Raw genomic sequence first — 18,603 nt, forward strand, 5'->3', positions numbered from 1 at the left:
CCATATCTTTATCTCCTTCCACTTCCCCCATCCTCGGTTTTGGAAATAGGTATTGGTAGATACCAAATAGCTCTTTGCCAAACATTCTGTTTTGAACCTAGATTTAAGTCCTCCAATAGCCAGCTAAACCACAGAAAAATTTGCCCTAAGAGTCCATTTGGGACATTGGGGTAGGTTAAGTGGGACAGTATTCCTGCCTCTCATTCCTATCATCTGATTACCTAGGGCCTTTGGGACCATATTCAGTATTTTGCACTTTATTTGGAGTGCAATGGGAACTTTTGAACGGGTTCTGAGAGATGAGTGAAAAGAACTTGGGCTGAAACGAGGCCTGTGGATTAGAGGGTAACTAGAGTGAGTGCCACAACCTCGACAAGGCAAGGTGAGTTTAACCCAATGCTAGTAGAATTGGAGAGAAGGGACAGATTTCTGATATGTTTAGTGATTAAAATACCAAACTTGGCAACCAATCAGATGTTGTGAGTCTTCCAGAAGGCACTGCTAATGAACATATCATTTCAGTTTGTCTCTTCATTGCTGAATACTTTACATCAGGAGCAGCAACAGAAAAGGCCAAACCTCAAATCTGCTACTATAGATGTGTTTTTATAGGCTTCTAATGGGTCTTCATTACAATATTTAACTGCTTTAAGAATCTTACTGAAGTTTTAGCTCTCCTGTTGTGTTAGTTAAGAAAGTCAAGGGTACGCTGAGATAACAGTGTTAAAATCATAGTGATTTAACACTGCATAGACTTATTCCGCCTTATGGGACATATGCAGTGTGAGTTAGTGAGAGGCTCAGCTCCACGTGGTCATTCAGGGAACCAGCCTGAAGGAGGTTCAACCATCCCGTAGCTGCACCTCTGAAACACAGGCCTTCCTCAGCTGCCATTGCAGGGGAAGGGAACTGAGAATCCCACCTGAAGCTTTTCATGCTGCAGCCAGAAGTGATATATTTCCACACACATTCCACTGGATCAGTCACATAACCCCACCTAACTGCAAGACAGCAAATAGAATATCTAGAGCATTACAGGCTCTACCTCACCCTGCCCCCCACCCCCACTGCCCCCGCCCCACACTTGTCATTTTTCACAAAGAGAGATTTTTTTTTTTTTTCTCCTAATTCTTCCTCTGAGATACTATCCCCGGGTGAGGAGGAGAGAGTAACCCATAGTGGAAGGTGGATGCTGGGTGGTCAGCGAGCCTCATTTACTGACTAAGGAACTTTTTCCTCCAGATGAGCAAGACTGAAAATTGGGCTTTAACAGTTTTACAAAGACCTCAAGTCATGAGTTCTCAGGTTTGTAGGAAATGAGTGCATTAGAAACGAGAATGTCAAGGGTGGGCTGCAATGACTCATCCTCCCTGGAGCACTGGGCTCGCCCTTTCTGGGTGTGTGAAGGTCGTTGACTTCTTCTTTCCTCCACTCCTGGATCATCACTGAACGGAGACTTTCCTAATTGAGATGTCAACTCTCAGTCAGATTGGCAGCTAAAGCCCCTTCTCAAGGCTCAGCTATTGAGTGAAAAAGGATTTAAACTGACATGAACACCAACCTGCGCCGAGAACAAGTCTGTGAGGTAAATTTCTTCATCCTGACGACCTCAGGCCTCTTTCAGATTCTCTATTATCTAACAGAGTCCTGCTTTGACTCCTTGAGTCATTGCTAGCTGCGTGCCCAGAGTCACTGCGGAGACATCGTTCTCGTCCCCTTTAGTGTGGTTCTAAATGAAAAGTAACACAAATGGAGTCAAGGGTCTTTCTGTCTGTGTGATTGGCTTCTACCCTCAAAGGAAACCTTTTCAGGCTACCAGGCTGCTATTTAGATTCGCAGTGGCCTCGGCTTCGGAGGCCACCATGCTGCTGTTCCCTTCGACCATCCATCTCCTCAGAGAACTTCCTCATTTTACCACCCCCAGAAGCTCTTAAATTACATAATGTGGAAAAAAAGCGATTGCTTTGGAGATCAAATCTACATAACTGGAAATTTTAAAGATAATTTTTGGAAGATGTGTGTGTGCGTGTGTGTGTGTGTGTGCGCGCGCGCACATGTGTGTGTGTATTCCCCTTTGCTTCAAAATGCTATTGCTTGTCATATAGTAAAATGCCAAAAACGTATTAGATAAAAATACTTCTGTCTGTGTGGTCACAGTTGAAGTGACTATGGCAAGTTATTTCTATGATTTATTTTCTCCCTTTGTAAAATGGAGTTTTTCCAAATGCAAATTGCCAATACTAAACACTGCCTAGATCATCAAGCTGTTTCATAATAAAATAATGTATGTGGAAGCTCTTTAAAAAATCTTTTAATCACCATACACACATTCAGTATTTCTATCATTAATACTCCCTTTTTTTTTTTCTGTTGGGAAGATGACTGAAACAAGGGACTTCCAAAAATAATTTGCACCTTCAGGAAGTTCTACTACACACAGTTCATTGAAAATATGAATGCAATGACAATAAACAATGGCTATGGAGCAGGATTTTCAAAGTAGAAGTAACGACTATTGCCTTAAAAGCACGCAGATATGCAGAACTACAATTATCCCCGCCTCCTTTGCAATTCTTTTTTGAATTAGTTCTGTCTGCTCTTCACTTTAGCCTCCCTCCAAAATAAATTAAAACAAATCTTTTAATTTCTGAATGAGATATGGTACCCTCTTTTGGATATTGTTATCATATCACCGATGGAACGGTACCAAGGTCTATTTCAATGCAACAAATGAACAGACCAAAATTCAGGGGACCACGTGTTCACTGGGTTAGGAGACAGTTTCTCTGGAAATACACAGTGTTCATCATCCCTGCAATGTAAACTATCTATTTATATCTCAAATAATGATAAGTGGAAGTGTGATCATGAAAGGAGAGATGCAGATTTTCTATAAATGTGTTTTTCTTGTGATAATATGTGAAATTATATTCCATGTTAAATTGCTCGAGGCAAGCAAGGTTTAATATGTATCTAAATAATTAAGCTAATTGTGTAAAAATATATTTGCAGAATTCACCAAATGTGTTAATACATTTCACATCATGTTTACCCATTTTACATGACTGAAATTTGCTTTGTGAAATATTCTCCAAAATACTGAAAGACCTCACAGTCTTCACAATTGTTATCAATACTCAGTGCTTCTTGGGAAGGCAAAAAAGGTGCTAAGAGTCACATCTCGAGAAACGGCACGCTGTCTTTCCCTTTCCTCTACCTGTTTCTCCCCCTTCTTCTCTATTGAATTTCAAATTCACGTTCCTAATGTACTTTGGGATATTCATGTCATACCCCTAATGGCATTGTAAAAACAAAAGGATATCATCTTACAGGAGAGTGTTCCCATCTCAATTAGTTTTGCAGGATCAACAGTGCAATTTGCCAGCAGATTCCCCTTGCAACGTGTGGGCCAGACTGATGTCACATGTCCTTTCCAATCTTTCCCACGTATAAATTGCACAGAATGTTGGGTGTGGAGCCAGAGTGCTGCCATTGAAAGAAGAAGGAGAAGAAGAAAAAAAAAAAAAAACTTTACCACTCCTTATTGCTTCTTAGACTGAATATACATTATATTTTGGTGTGCAAAAGAGTAATGCCGGTCAGGCATGTTTTGGCACGTAAACATGTTGTGAATGCCAAATGACTCAGTTTTTGACTGGACGTGTGTTTGTGTTGCTCAGTTAAAAAGTGCTAGTGTGCTGTCAGCACAATTTATAAGATGAGTAAGGAGGACAACATCTCTGGGCTGCCTCTCCCACTTTGCCTCAGGGAGAACTTCACAATTTCCTTGGAATTACTGCTCCTTGTTAACCTCTGCCTTGTTTGTTCCCCAGCACAGCTCCTCTCCCACCTCACCTTTCTCCCAGTCTTCCTCTTCTCTACTGCTATGGGTCTTAGATATACTTCTGTCACATTGTGTTAAAATTATGTGGCATAAATTCTATCTACCCTCTGTATGGGGCCACTTGAGGTCTTTGCCTTACTCATTTTGGGTGATCTTTATTTTCCTAGACCAGAGCAGCCTGAAGATAAGCGCGGATATTGTTATTACATCACTGAGCAGTACCAATGTAGTGTTGTTAAGGGCACTACCCCGGGGGCCATAATGCACATTCAAAGGTTTGTGGGAGGAAGTTGCCCACCGGTAGCCTTGACACAGACTGTCACAGAATGTTTATACTCCAGACTAAGGATGGAGGATGTTATCTCCAAATATAGTTTTCGTTTGTAGAGACTTGTTCTCAAAACTTTTTATCTTCAGTTTCTCTTCCAACTTAGCTTTTTGACTGAAAGTTAGCTGCCTAGAGAAATGCATTAATTTTACAATGGCTCAGGGATCATGTAGTAGAGCAGAGCTGATGCAATGGACCCAGCTTTCCAACCAACTCAACACCATGCATACATGAAAACACAGAACGATTCACTGCTCACATGAGTGTAGATAGTCCCCCTGTTCACCTGTCGCCACCACCTGCTGCCCCTTCCTCTCGTCTACAAGGTTCTTCCACACTCTTTCAGTATCTATATCTGTGCCTCAGCTTCCCCATCTGTAAAAGGAAATAACATTGCCTACTTTTAGTGTTTTTTGACAATTGAATAAATGCATGTAAAATACTCAAACAACTCACAAGTGTAATAGAAGTAGTAAATTGTAATTAAAAAAAAAAGTAACATAAATAGTAACTGTCAGCTACCATCATCATCTCAGTCCCTGATATTTGCCCTTTGCCCTGTAAAATAATATTCACCTGGATAGAATTCTCCAGCTCACTCTTAGTATCCTCCGCAGAACTCTGCTATGCAGTACGGTAGCCACTAGTCACGTGTGGCTACTGAGAACGTGAAATGTAGCTAGTCCATGGCAGGATGTGCTATAGGAATAAAATACATGCTGGATTTACAAGACCAAAAAAGCATGTAAAATATCTCATTAATATTTCTTATAGATTACATGTTAAAATTATATTAATATTGTGGATTGCATAAAATGTATTATTAAAATTAATGTTCCTTGTTTCTTTCTACTTTTCTCAAAATATAGCTACTAGAAAATTCCAAATTACATATGCAGCTTCCACTTGTGGTTCACATTATAGTTCTATTGGATAATGGTATCCCAGGTTCTAATTCCTTTAGATTTCCCTTCAGGAGCCCCACCTCTAGACTGTGAGTAAGAGATGCTTCTGCTTTCTGTTATGAATTTGCAGGGCCGGGGTTGCCTAGGGCAGTTAAGTCTAGCCTGCTCTGCCAAGAGAGAGTGAAGGGAGAAAAACTGATGGGCATGCAAGTTACAAGTTGGTTACTAAGGGCCTAAGTGGAGCCCTTAGGAAAGAGTTATTGCCTCTTAAATAGCACCTTTCTCTCTGGGAGTGAATGAAAGGAGGAGTTCTTTCTGTTAAAGTCATTTAAGATCCTTTGCTGAAAGGAACCATATGCTACACAATGAAATATATTCCAGGCAAGATGCATATGCTTTGCACAATAAATACATATGCAAATCTTACAAAGATTTTTAAAAAGAAAATGTGCTGATATTATTCACATCAGTATCGTTTAATGCATTCTTGTTCTTCTGATCTGAAGTCAAATCTAAAGCTTTTCCTTTCTCCTCTGCCCCAACCCCCGACAATGAATATTTTATACAAAAGCAATCTAAGGTTTTTGGTTTTGGTCAAGAGGAATTTGTTTCTAGTTCCTGAAATTTAAGTCTCAATAAATCATAAGCTCCAAACAGACTGGCAGATATCCAGTGGGCCTGGCAACATCTGTAAATGCCTCTCTGGGGCGATATGGGTGGGAACAGCCCTGAACAGAAATCCCAAGACCTGAGGCTGCGGCCTGCCCTTTTCAAGTCTAAGAATCACAAAGCATTTTCTCTTTAGGACCATTCTCAGACCCAAACTATTTTGAACACAGATCTGCAATCCGTAATTGGAACTGGTATTGAAAGGAAATCAGAATGCTCCTTCAATCACATACTTGCGAGGTTTCTCTCTGCCTAAATGAGTCTCCATTGCAGGTGATAGAGTAGGAGAGGCCTTGTGGGGTCCCAATAAAGTTATGCTGGCTGGTAAATAAAGATGAAAATTCAGAAATCAGTGCAGTCCTGGGAAAGTCCATTCAGGGAGTAAAAGGTCTCGTGGAGCACGGTGCTCTCTCTTTAATTGTCCCCTGCTCCGTCTGTTGCTTCCCATCATACATTCTTCTGAAAAGCCGTATTGCTACAAATACACATTTAGGATTTGATTACAGAGTCTCATCCATTTACATGTACAAGATGGAGCCTACTGTGACAGATTAATGCTCCTAAAGTTTGTACAGAAGGTTAAATAAAGTGTTACTTTTATGACACCAAATATCTTTACGATGCTTTTGCTAAATCAGAGACCTCTTGGTGATGCTGCAGATGTGCCAGATACTTATCGCGAGCTGGCAAAATGCCACCAGTGCTGTTCTCATCTATCACACTTCCTACCTTTCAGCATAAGCCATCCTCACTGCTGTGTGTAATACAATAGTCTCCAGGCAGCTTTCTCTTCTGCACATTTAGTCAAAGTGAAACAATTCAAGTCCTGTCATCCTGAGATGTTACAATGTTACTAGAAAGAGCGTTTCACACACAATTCTGCCCTTTCCAACATGGATATGACACACCCACACACAGATAGTCTTTGGGAATTGTGAAGTCATCATCAAAGCTGCCACCACAGTTCACATACTTCTCTCCTTCCACCCTTCTTTTGATGTTCATTCACTTCCTTTGTCCGGCCCTTCTTCCCATATGAAAGGCCTGGAATGTTCTCTGAGCATTTTTGACCACACACTAAATTTTCTGCTTCCTTCCTTTTTTAAAACTTTTATTTTAGGTTCAGGGGTACATATGCAGGTTTGTTATATGTGTGTCGCAGGGGTTTGGTGTACGGATTACTTTGTCACCCAGATAATAAGCATGGTACCCATTAGGCAGTTTTTTTAATCTTAATGCTCCTTCCACCCTCTACCCTCAAGCAGGCCCCAGTGTCTATTGTTCCTTTCTTTTTGTCCATGTGTATTAAATGTTTAGCTCCTACTTATAAGTGAGAATATGCAGTATTTGGTTTTCTGTTACCATGTTAGTTCCCTTAGGATAATGGCCTCCAGCTGCATCCACGTCCCTGCAAAGGACATGATCTTGTTCTTTTTTATGACTGCATAGTATTCCATGCTGTATATGTACCACATCCTCTTTATCCAGTCTCCCACTGAGGGGCGTTTAGGTTGGTTGCATTTCTTTGCTATTGTGAATAGTGCTGCAATGAACCTATGCATGCATATGTCTTTACTGCAGAATGATTTATATTCCTTTGGGTATATACCCAATGATGAGATTGCTGAGTGGAATGGTAGTTCTGTTTTAAGTTCTTTTGAGAAATCACCAAACTTCCTTCCGCAACAACTGAACTAATTTTTATTCCCACAAGCAGTGTGCAAGCATTACCTTTTCTCCACAACCACACCAGCATCTGTTATTTTCTGACTTTTTAACAATAGCCACTCTTAACTGGTATGAGATAGTATCTCATTTTGGTTTTGATTTGCATTACTCTAATGATTAGTGATGTTGAACATTTTTTCATTTGCTTGTTGGCAGCATGTATGTTTTATTTTGAAAAGTGTCTGTTCATGTCCTTGCCCACTTTTTAATGGGGTTGTTTCGTTTTTGCTTGTTAATTTGTTTAATTTCCTTACAGATTCTAGATATTAGGTCTTTGTGGGATATATAGCGCACAAATATTTTTCTCCCATTCTGTAGGTTGTCTGTTTCCTCTGTTCATAGTTACTTTTGCTGTGCAGGAGCTCTTTAGTTTAATTAGGTCTCATTTATCAATGTTTGTTTTTGTTGCAATTACATTTGGTGTTTTCATCATAAAATCTTTGCCATGGCCTATGCCCAGAATTGTATTTCCTAGGTTATCTTCCAGAGTTTTACAATTTTAAGTTTTACTTTTTTTTTTTTTTTTGATGGAGTTTCACTCTTTCGTCCAGGCTGGAGTGAAGTGGCATGACTTCGGCTCACTGCAACCTTTGCCCCCTGGGTTCAGGCGATTCTCCTGGCTCAGCCTCCCGAGTAGCTGGGATTATAGGCACTTGCCATCATGCCTGGTTAATTTTTTCTTTTGTATTATAAGTAGAGACGGGGTTTCTCCATGTCAGCCAGGCTGATCTCGAACCCCTGACCTCAGGCAATCCACCTGCCTTGGCCTCCCGAAGTGCTGGGATTAGCCAGCACACCTGGCTACATTTAAGTATTTAATCTATCTTGAGTTGATTTTTATATATGATCTAAAGTAGGGGGTCCAGTTTCAATCTTCTGCTTCTAGCTAGCCAGCTATCCCAGAACGTTTTATTGAATAGGGAACCCTTTCCCCATTGTTGATAAAGTTTGTATATTTGTTCCCACCCAAATTTCATGTTGAATTGTAATCTTCAGTATTGGAGGCGGAACCAGGTGGGAGGCAATTGAGTTATGGGAGAGATTTCTCATAAACTGTTTAGCACCATCCTCTTGGTGCTAATCCTCACAATAGTGAGTGACTCACTCACGAGATCGGACTGTTAATAAGTATATGGCACCTTGCTCTCCCCTTTTCTGGCTCCTGTTCTCCTAATGTGACATGCCTGTTCCCCCTTCACCTTGTATCATGATTGTAAGCTCCCTGAGGCCTCCCCAGAAGCTGAGCAGATGCTAGCACCATGCATCTTGTAATGCCCACAGAATTGTGAGGTAATTAAATCTCTTTTGTTACAAATTACCCATTCTCAGGTATTCTGTGCAATGCAGGAACAGCATAATAAAGAAAATTGGTAATGAGAAGTGGGGCATTGCTATAAAGATACCTGAAAATGTGAAAGTGCCTTTGGAACTGAGTAATTCCAAAGAATTACTCAGAGGTTGGAAGAGTTTGGAGTGCTCAGAAGAAGACAGGAACACAAGGGAAAGTTTGGAACTTCTTAGAGACTTGTTAAGTGGTTGTGACCAAAATGCTGATAGAAATAAGGACAGTGAAGGCCAGACTGATGGGGCCTCAAAGGGAAATGAGGAATTTATTGGGAGCTAGAGCAAAGGTCACCCTTGTTATGCCTTAGCAAAAGAAGTTGGCTGCATTGTGTTCCTGCTCTAGGGATTTGTAGAAGTTTGAACTTCATAGTGATGATTTAAGGTATCTGGTGGAATCAAGTTCTAAGCAGTAAAGCATTCAAGATGTGGCCTGGCTGCTTCTAACAACCTAGCCTCAGATGCAGGAGCAAAGACATGACTTAATGTTGGAATTTATATTTAAAAAGAAAGCAGAGTATAAAAGTTTGGACAATTTGCACCCTGGTCATGCGGCAGAGAAAGATAAAGCTTTTTCGGGAGAGGAATTCAAGCTGGCTGTGGAGCAACCACTTGCTAGAAATATTTGCATAACTGAAAGGAAGCCAGGTGCTAATACACAAGACACTTGGGAAAAGACTTCAAAGGCATTTCAGAGACCTTCACTGCAGCCCCTCCCATCACAAGCCCAGAGACCTAGGAGGGAAAAATGGTTTTGTGGGCCATGCCCAGGGCCCTGCTGCCCTGCCCCGCCTCACACACTACTCCCCACATTCTGGCCACTTCAGCTCCAGCCTCAGCTCAAAGGAGACAAGGTACAGCTCAGGCCACTGCTCCAGAGGGCTCAAGCCATAGCCTTGGTGATTTCCATGTGGTGTTAAGCCTGTGAGTGTGCGGAGTTCAAGAGTGAAGAATGCGTGGTAGCTTCTGCTTAGATTTCAGAGGCTATACGAGAAAGCATGGGTGCCCAGGCAGTAGTCTGCTACAAGGGCAGAGTCCTCACAGAGAACTTCTACTAAGGCAGTGCCAAGGGGAAATGCGCAATTGGAGCCCCCACACAGATTTCCCAATGGAGCACTGCCTAGTGGAACTGTGAAGTAGTGCCACCATCCTCCAGACCCCATAATGGTAGATTCACCTGTAGCTTGCACCTGGTGCCTGGAAAAGTTGTAGGCATTCAACTCCAACACGCAGGAGCAGCCCTGGGGCTGATCCCTGCAAAGCCACAAGGGCAGAGCTGCCCAGGGCCTTGGGAGCCCACCCCTTGCAGCAGTGTGCCCTGGGTATGGGACATTGAGTCAAAGGAGATTATTTTGGAGCTTTAAGATGGATGCTCTGCTGGGTTTTGAACTGGCATGGGTCCTGTAGCCCCTTTCTTTTTTTCTGATTTCTCCCTCTAGGAATAAGAATGTTTACCCAATGGCTATACCCCCATTTTATTTCAGAAATAACTAACTTGTTTTTCATTTTGCAGATTCATAGGTAGAAGGAGAGGAGTCTCAGGTAAGATTTTGGACTGGAACTTTAGACTTTTGAATTCACACTGGAATGAATCAAGACTTTGGATGGCCATTGGGAAGGTATGATTGTATTTTTCGATGCTCTTACCAGAAAAGGGTCCCAATCCAGACCCCCAGAGGGGTTCTTGGATCTCATGTGAGAAATAATTCAAGATCATTCCACAGAGTAAAGTAAAAGCAAGTTTGTTAAGAAAGTAAAGGAATAAATTTGTTTGAGTTCTTTGTAGGTTCTGGATATTAGCCCTTTGTCAGATGAGTAGATTGCAAAAATTTTCTCCCATTCTGTAGGTTGCCTGTTCACTCTGATGGTAGTTTCTTTTGCTGTGCAGAAGCTCTTTAGTTTAATGAGATCCCATTTGTCAATTTTGGCTTTTGCTGCTGTTGCTTTTGGTGTTTTAGACATGAAGTCTTTGCCCATGCCTATGTCCTGAATGGTACTACCTAGGTTTTCCTCTAGGGTTTTTATGGTATTAGGCTCAAACAAATTTACAAGAAAAAAACAACCCCATCAAAAAGTGGGCAAAGGAGAATGCAGCCCAGTAGGTGTCAGCATCATTTTACCCAGACCCTATTCAAGATGGAGTTGCTCTAGTTTAAATGCCTCTGACAATGTGAGAAGGACATGAGATTTGGGAGGGCCAGAGTTGTGTATCACTACTGCTTGCTATTGGGCCAATGAAAGAAAGCAAGAGAAGATAGAAGATAGAGAGGGCCCCTTCAGGTATGCTCTGTGTGTTTTTCAAGTATGACAAACACCTTTTAGGACTTTTGCCTCCTCTTATGTTGTATTTCAAGCCATGATGAATGGCTTGAAACTAAACACCAGGCTATTTGAGAGATGGTCAAATGGTACTGAATAGACAACTCTGCACTTTGCATCTGGAAGGATCTTAAGAATCTCTAGTAAAGGGTATAGGAATACAAAGAATATTCTTTTCTAAAGGAGTTGAGTCTTCCTGGTGTAAAAAATCCTTTGCTGCTTAAATAGCACAAAAAGAGGCTGGGACCTTGAGCATTCCACTAGAGCACTGAGTAGGAGAGGTGTTAAAATAACATTCCCCTCCCCCATATAGCTGCCTCATAAAGTAGATTTACTCTCAGCAAACACTGAGCCAGCTTTTCAACTCACTCTCAGTCCCCAAGGAGCTCCCTATGAAATCAGGGAAAGTGTCACAGCTCAGATGAAGTCACCAGGGGAAATTTAGTCTTCTGGTCAAACTTAGGCTGTCTAATTCAATCTACCCTTCCATCACTGGTGCTCAGGAACTCAATGGGATCACAGAATAAGAAGAAACAAATTGAAACCTTATTTCCATTGGCTCTCTCGCTGATTGAGTCACTCACAAAAATGTTTTAAAATACCAACAAATCCAGACCATGCCAGTAAGTCCCCTCTGGGTTCTTAGGTCATATGTACATAGAGTACTAATGTGAAAAGTGATTGTTGATTCCTTCTTTTTTATTGAATTGAGCCCAGATTTGTTTGAACAAAGCTTTCAGCTATGACATGATGAATATGAAGATGCTTTGCAAACTGTGAATTATAATACAAAAATGAGAAACTGAATGTAAAGCACCATGCAGAATGGAATACTACACTGCCCTTAAAATACACACTGAAAGAGATAGAGGTCCTATGTAGTGAAGTGGCAAATACAATTGTCAATGTCATGTTTATAATATAATCCTGTTTGGGGGCAGAAATACTGTGTGTGTGTGTGTGTGTGTGTGTGTGTGTGTGTGTGTGTGTGTGTGTGTGTGTGTGTGTGTGTGTTGGGGGCAGGGGTGTATGTGTGTATTTATAGTATATTTCCATAATAAGATTTGAAAGCTGGAAGCCAGTTATGTACCATGGTCACCTCAGGGATGTGGACTTCAATGGGGGAGGTCCTGAAAGGATAAATTTCTGTATTGTTTGAGTATTTTCTCCACTTAGAATTCATTACTTTTGTTACTAAACTATTTTTAAATAATAAAGAATCAAATCGAAGTTAAATGTTCTCTCCAATCCACCGGTTCACAATTAAATCTGCAAAAGATTATGGCACTTAATCACTAATTTGATCAAAATCATCTTTACTTTGCATTTGAATGCATCGTCACCAGCTTGGTGACCACAAGAAGCTCCTATAGCAGTAACTTCCTCACTGCTGAACTGCAGCTAAAATGGTGTGACCTTACAATCAATAACTGAGAGGCAACCTCCTGATCTTCCAGCTCTCCTGACTATTTCCCTGAATTTAATCCATTTCTGTGAAAGTATCTGGGGTGGTTTTTGCTTCCTAGGCTGAACTCTGATACAAGGAGAGAAAATAATAACTGTCCTTAGTCCCTGGAGAAACTCAGGCATTCTGGTTGAGTTCAGAGGGGAGGATGTTCCTGCAGGAGGCATGGGAATAAGCAAAATTCTGGAATCATGGACTTTGATTTCTTTTCTATGATATAGTTGGGAGACATTTGGCTGGAGTAGAAAATAAGATGTTCCCAAAGGTGGTAAAAATTGAAGTTGAAAAGAAAGGTTTGAATGAGATTTTTCAGAGTACTGAATATAAAGCTAAAAATTGTGGCCTATACACAATGGGAGTGGAAAAGTTTTTTGAGGAATTCTATGATCAGGATCCACATAAGCAAGAGAAGGAGAGAGACGCTCTTTGTAAAAATGTGGCCCTGTGCTAACTTTTCCATGGGAATTTTAAGTTCAGTTTAATGGCATTTAATGAAAGAATACCATGTGCATGGCACTAAAGAAGTGACAATTGATTTGTTTCTTTGCCTGCTGACAGAGAGACCCAAGAAGCAGGTCTAGCAGCCTCCACAGAAGAAAGAATTAAGACTGGCAAATGTGAGCAGATCTAATACTAATAGTGTGGTCTGGGGCAGGCTGATATCCCAATTCTGGAGACATTTCTGGATGTTGTGACGCATCATGCATTCTGGACAATGAGACAAGTTTGTGCTGCAAAGTTTGATATCAGGAAGTACAAGTGCAGGGGAGGCCTGGATCCATAACCCCCTTCCCGAATCCTTGGGTTGGTAACTTAACCACTCCAAGCCTCACTTTCATTTTAGTGCAAATAGAAATCACACTAACTATGTTATAGTGTTGAGAAGATTAATTGAAATTATATTTGTAAAGCACTTTAAACTGAAAAACATATAAAAATATAAAGTACGCAAATGTGTTTCCAAGTGGACAGACTTGCTATGTGCAAAAATTTTTCAAGAATTTCCTTTTCACAGGGTGTCAGAAGTGTTTCAGCTAGCAGAAATAAATATGCTAATTGGAAGTAGATGAATCATAATCTGTGTCTTTTTTGTGAGAGGTTAGATGTGACATGAACTATGTGAAACTAACCAAAGAGAAGCATGATTAAAACAATTAGGTGGCGATCAAATCAATGTATCTCAAAGATGGCCCTGTCTGTAAACTCTCAGCTTCTCTATTTGAACACCTAACTTCGCACCATATTTTCATCACATAGTCAATTCTGGAATGCTACATCTGTTTTTCCTTTTTAATTCATGTTTCTTTACATTTTATATTTAGACAATCTCTTTATTCTAAGATTAATCTATAATATTTTTCAGAATTAAAAGTAGAATTGCCATGCACGCCATCATGCATGATTCCTCCAAAAGAAGAATCATGTAAGATTTCTCTTTTCTGTTTCCTGTATGCCCTCATAGAGCAAGATAGGGTGAGAGAAGCAAGAGGAAGAAGAAAACAGAAGGGCAGCCACCAAGGAGTAATCTCTCCTACCAAGAGACTGGAAGAAAGCAAGAGGAGAAGTTAGGCTGCTTGTTCCCCTGGTTCCCTACCAGCATGGTTGTCTTAGGCTGGATGTCCATCATTCCTAAGGGCCAAAACTTGCAGAATGAGCTTCTCTACAAGAGACTCTTTTTTTTCTGGATTCTGCTAATCACTCTGTTCTCTCATACTCTAGGACCTAGGGGTGTCAAAAGCTCAACAGATACTAAGCGTGGGTTATCCTTGTTGCTTCCCTTCCCCTTCCCACCCCTCTGTACATAGTCCTGTTATAAGTAAATCCCCCTTAAATTATCCTAATTTGAGCATACCATCTGTTTTTCGGTGAGGTACTGACTGGTACATCCTCACGAATAGGATGCTTCTCAATCCCCTCTTTAGACGAAACCATGGTGGATGATAGACAAGGAGCAACTTCAGGGAAGGTGAATCAGAGGCCAAGGGAAAAAATTGACAAGGGAGTTCTTCTGAAAGAGCAGAATCAGGGTCTAATCAAATAAATTTCTTGAATGTGTGCCCAGTAGAATTTTTAAATGCTTTCCATTTTTTCACTCCCTGAATAGGAGTTTTTATTGCCCCCCTTTCCATCTTACAAATAAGGTTTGTGTGGAAAAGGAGAAACTAGATTTCGTGTCTTTTTAATTCACAGGTAATCAAATCAAAGCAGCCAGTTGTATACAGGCTTGACAGAGGTAAGGTAACATCACCAGGAGGCGGCAGACAGAATGACATGGCTGCGTCCTTTTGCAGAGGGATGAGTGTGGTTAGTGTATGAGCAGAAGGAAGCTAAAAGATACTTCGTGATGAGGAGTTTAGACTGTGGCAGGTACTTAGTGCCTGTGAATATCTGTCTTTTTTCACTTCCTGGTACGTAACTGGATTGTATTTTCTAGACTTTCCTGCAGTTTGATGGAACTGAATTCTAACCTATGAGTATGAGAGAAAGTGAAATGCAACACTCCCAGGCCTGGCCCATAAAAATTTTCCACAATCATATCTTCTTTATCTTCTGTATCCATCTACTACCTACATGGAGAAAACTACGAGAACCTGGAAGAGGTCAAGACATTCAAAAAACAAAAAACAAGCCCAGTCTTTTAAGGACCACCTGGAGCTGAGCCCTCCCAACAATTGCCATTAGACTGAGATATGAATGAGAAAACAAACATTTACTGTAAAGCCATGAATTTGGGAAAGTTGTCTCTTAAAGTAGCCGGCATTATTTACCATAAGGAATACAATGAGTCAGAACATGTTCAGCTGCTAGTGTCAAATAACTCAACCTAAACTGGTTTAAAGCAAACTAGAATTTCTGAGCTAACATAATGGGGAGTTCAGTGGTAGGAAACCCTTTTAGGTATTGCTTGATGCAGAATCTCACTGTCAGCCAGACATGATTCTCTCTGTATCTCAGCTTGATGAGGTTCTGTTCTCTGCATTGTGCTGTTTTCTTTCTTCGGCTCTCGTTCTCCATTATATGATGCCTGCAACAGCTGCAGAATTCACAATCTCACTGCTTGGTTTTCATGCTCAGCCTGCTTTCACTGGCCTAAAATGGCCCAACTTTGGCTCAGCCACCTTTATTGGTCGTGGGTGGGGAACAGGCTGATTTATGAGGTCCCTTCGGGGCTCCCGGAGAGTAAATATGATGCTCTCTAAAACCACATAATAGGAGTTCAGAGTGGAGGAAAAGATAATTCTCAAAGGAAAGTCAGGGTAGTTCTTCCCTGGTAAAAGGTATGTGACAAAAACTATAAATGCCCACTGCATTCTCTTTCTTCCAATTCTTCCCTTTTGTCTCTCATTGTTATTAAGCAACAATAAAACATTTTCTTTTATCTCTCTTCTTCTTTTTAATACACAGCCCTTTTATACCTCTAATTATGGTTCATATGAGTTTGAGAAAAACCATAAATTTTGTAGTTTCAGCCTAATGAAGGGCTATGCCATTAATTTGTAGACATCTTGAAAGATACCTGTCAAAAGGAAATTATCTCTTGTAATTAAATTCTTTTCCCTTCAAATACAATTAATGTAAAATGTTTTCAGACTACTTCTAATTTCTCTCATATTTTTAATCTGTTTAATTCCTAGTCTTGTATTAATAACACTATCATTTGTTACTATTTTCATTGCCAATTTAAGCTACGTTGTGAGCTAAATAGACCTTTGTGAACTGCTCTAGGAACCTTACAACTATTTGTAACATTGTTACAATGGGGAAATGTATTCTGAGTTTCAAACAGTCAATTTTTAAATATTCTTTTAACATATAATTCCTTCGTAAACACAAGACTCTTTCATTTACCTTTTGCTATGTAATAAACCATCCCAATACTTTGTGGCACCAAACAAATATTTTTATTTCTCATGGTTGCTTGAGTTGTCTGCTCAGTTTGGTGTCTCTTGCTTGAGAACATGTCATGTGGTTACAGCCCGGAGAGCAAGCATCTGAAGGCTCAGCTAAGTTATTAATAGATGTCTCACATAGCTCACTGAAACGTCTTGCGGTTGACACTAGCCATCGTCTGGTAGATGAGCTGGGGATGTTGCAGGAGTACCTTCCGATGGCCACTCCATGGGATTTGGGCTTCTCAGACTGTGGCAGTAGGCTCTGGGAGACAGAATCCAGACAGTGAGAGCTCCATGTGACCCAGGTGCAACCTACATGGCTTTCTATCACCTGGCCTCAGAAGTCCCTGAATGCATTTCCACAACATTCTATTGGTAAAGAAAGTTACCAAGGCCCACCTAGATGTAGAGGAGGAAAATTAGACTCCTCACAATTTGCAGTATAGCAGAGTTTTCCGGCATTTTTGTTGCACCATGGAGCCTATTGGAATCTCTTCAGATGTAGCATAGATGAAATAGCTAAAAGCTGGACTACCTCTGTTCATATTTAGACTTTATTCCTTGTTGATGTTGGGTAAATTTCTTAACCTTCCATGCCTTGGCATCTTCATCTATAAACTGGTGATAATACTGACCTATGTGGTAGGATGGTTTGAAAATAATAAGTAATGTTTTAAAAAGTGCTTGGTTCAGTTCTTGGCAAATGTCATCTATCATTATTAACATTATCTGGGTTTAAAGATGATGTTTCAAGACAAGTGTATTGAGGGTCTTCAGAAATCCATGGAAAAGGTGTATTATGAAAAAAACTGAATTTCAAAATGTTTTGGCACAAAAAATAAACTCATACTAATTTGTTATAACATGTCTAAACAGTAGCTAGTTTCAGGCACTAAAAAGGATAAGACATGGTTTGAAAAGTCCCCCTATCAAAGCAACATGATTTCTCTTAAAATTGAAGCAAGAACAAACATCACATTTATGATGATACTTGGGTGGAAGAATGGTGAAATCATCAATGCTTTAGAAAAAGCATATGGGAACAATACTTCAAAGAAAACAGCAGTTTACAAATGGATAACTCATTTTAAGAAGGGACCAGCTGATGTTGAAGATGAAGCCCACACCAGAAGACCATGTGTGTCAATTTGGAAGCAAAATATTAATCTTGTTTGGGCCCTAATTGAAGAGGACTGGTGATTAATAGCAGAAATAATAGCCAACACCATAGACATCTCAACTGGTTCGACATTCACTATTCTAACCGAAAAAGTAAAGTTGAGCCAACTTTCCACTGGATGTATGTCAAAACGGTTGCGCCCAGATGAGCTGCAGACAAGAGCAGGGCTTTCAACAGAAACTGCAAACAAGTGGGATCAAGGTCCTGAAGCATTTCTTCAAAGAATTGTAACAGGAGATGAAACATGGCTTTACTAGTACAATCCTGGAGACAAAGCAGAATCAAAGCAATGGCTACCAAGAGGTGCAAATGGTCCAGTCAAAGCAAAGGCCAACCATTCAGGAGCAAAGTCAATGGCAAGAGTTTTTTGGAGATGCTCAAGGCATGTCACCTGTTGATTTTCTGCAGGACCAAAGAATGGTAACATCTGCTTATTATGAGAATGTTTTGAGAAAGTTAACCAAAGTTTTAGCAGTAAAGGCCCTGGGAACCTTCGCCAGAGTCCTGCACCATGACAGGGCACCTGCTCATGCTTCCCATCAAACAACGGCAATTTTGTGAGTTTCTATGGGAAATTATTAGGCATACACCTTACAGTCCTGATTTGGCTTCCTCTGGCTATTTTTTGTTTCCTAATTTTGAAAAGTCTTTAAAATGCATCAACTGTTCTTCGGTAAATAATGTAGCAAAAAGACTACACTGACATAGTTAAATTCTTAGCACCCTCAGTTCTTTAGAGATTAACTAAATTATATCATAACTTGCCAAAGTGTCTTGACTTTGATGAAGCTTATGTTAAGAAATAAAGTTTACATTTTTTATTTTTATCTTTTAATTCTATTTTCCATAAACATTTTGAAGTCCCCTCTTATTTGAGTGTGGCATCATTTCTATGGAGCTCATCCAAGCATGTAAGATCTTTTTTATTTAA

At 40.3% G+C, this 18,603-nt stretch overlaps 1 long non-coding RNA gene across 5 annotated transcripts in view; it reads left to right on the forward strand.

The window, feature by feature from the left end:
- The window catches only part of LOC135966186 (uncharacterized), a 336,730-nt gene that overhangs the window by 308,587 nt on the left and 9,540 nt on the right, over nt 1-18,603 (forward strand). For all 5 annotated transcript variants that reach the window (XR_012419724.1, XR_010579323.1, XR_010579322.1 and 2 more), the window contains one exon: nt 10,329-10,434. This is a non-coding gene — a long non-coding RNA (uncharacterized lncRNA). The remainder of the gene's footprint in view (nt 1-10,328; nt 10,435-18,603) is intronic.

The sequence above is a fragment of the Macaca fascicularis genome, chromosome 11, assembly GCF_037993035.2.
Source record: "Macaca fascicularis isolate 582-1 chromosome 11, T2T-MFA8v1.1".
Taxonomy (NCBI): Eukaryota; Metazoa; Chordata; class Mammalia; order Primates; family Cercopithecidae; genus Macaca; species Macaca fascicularis.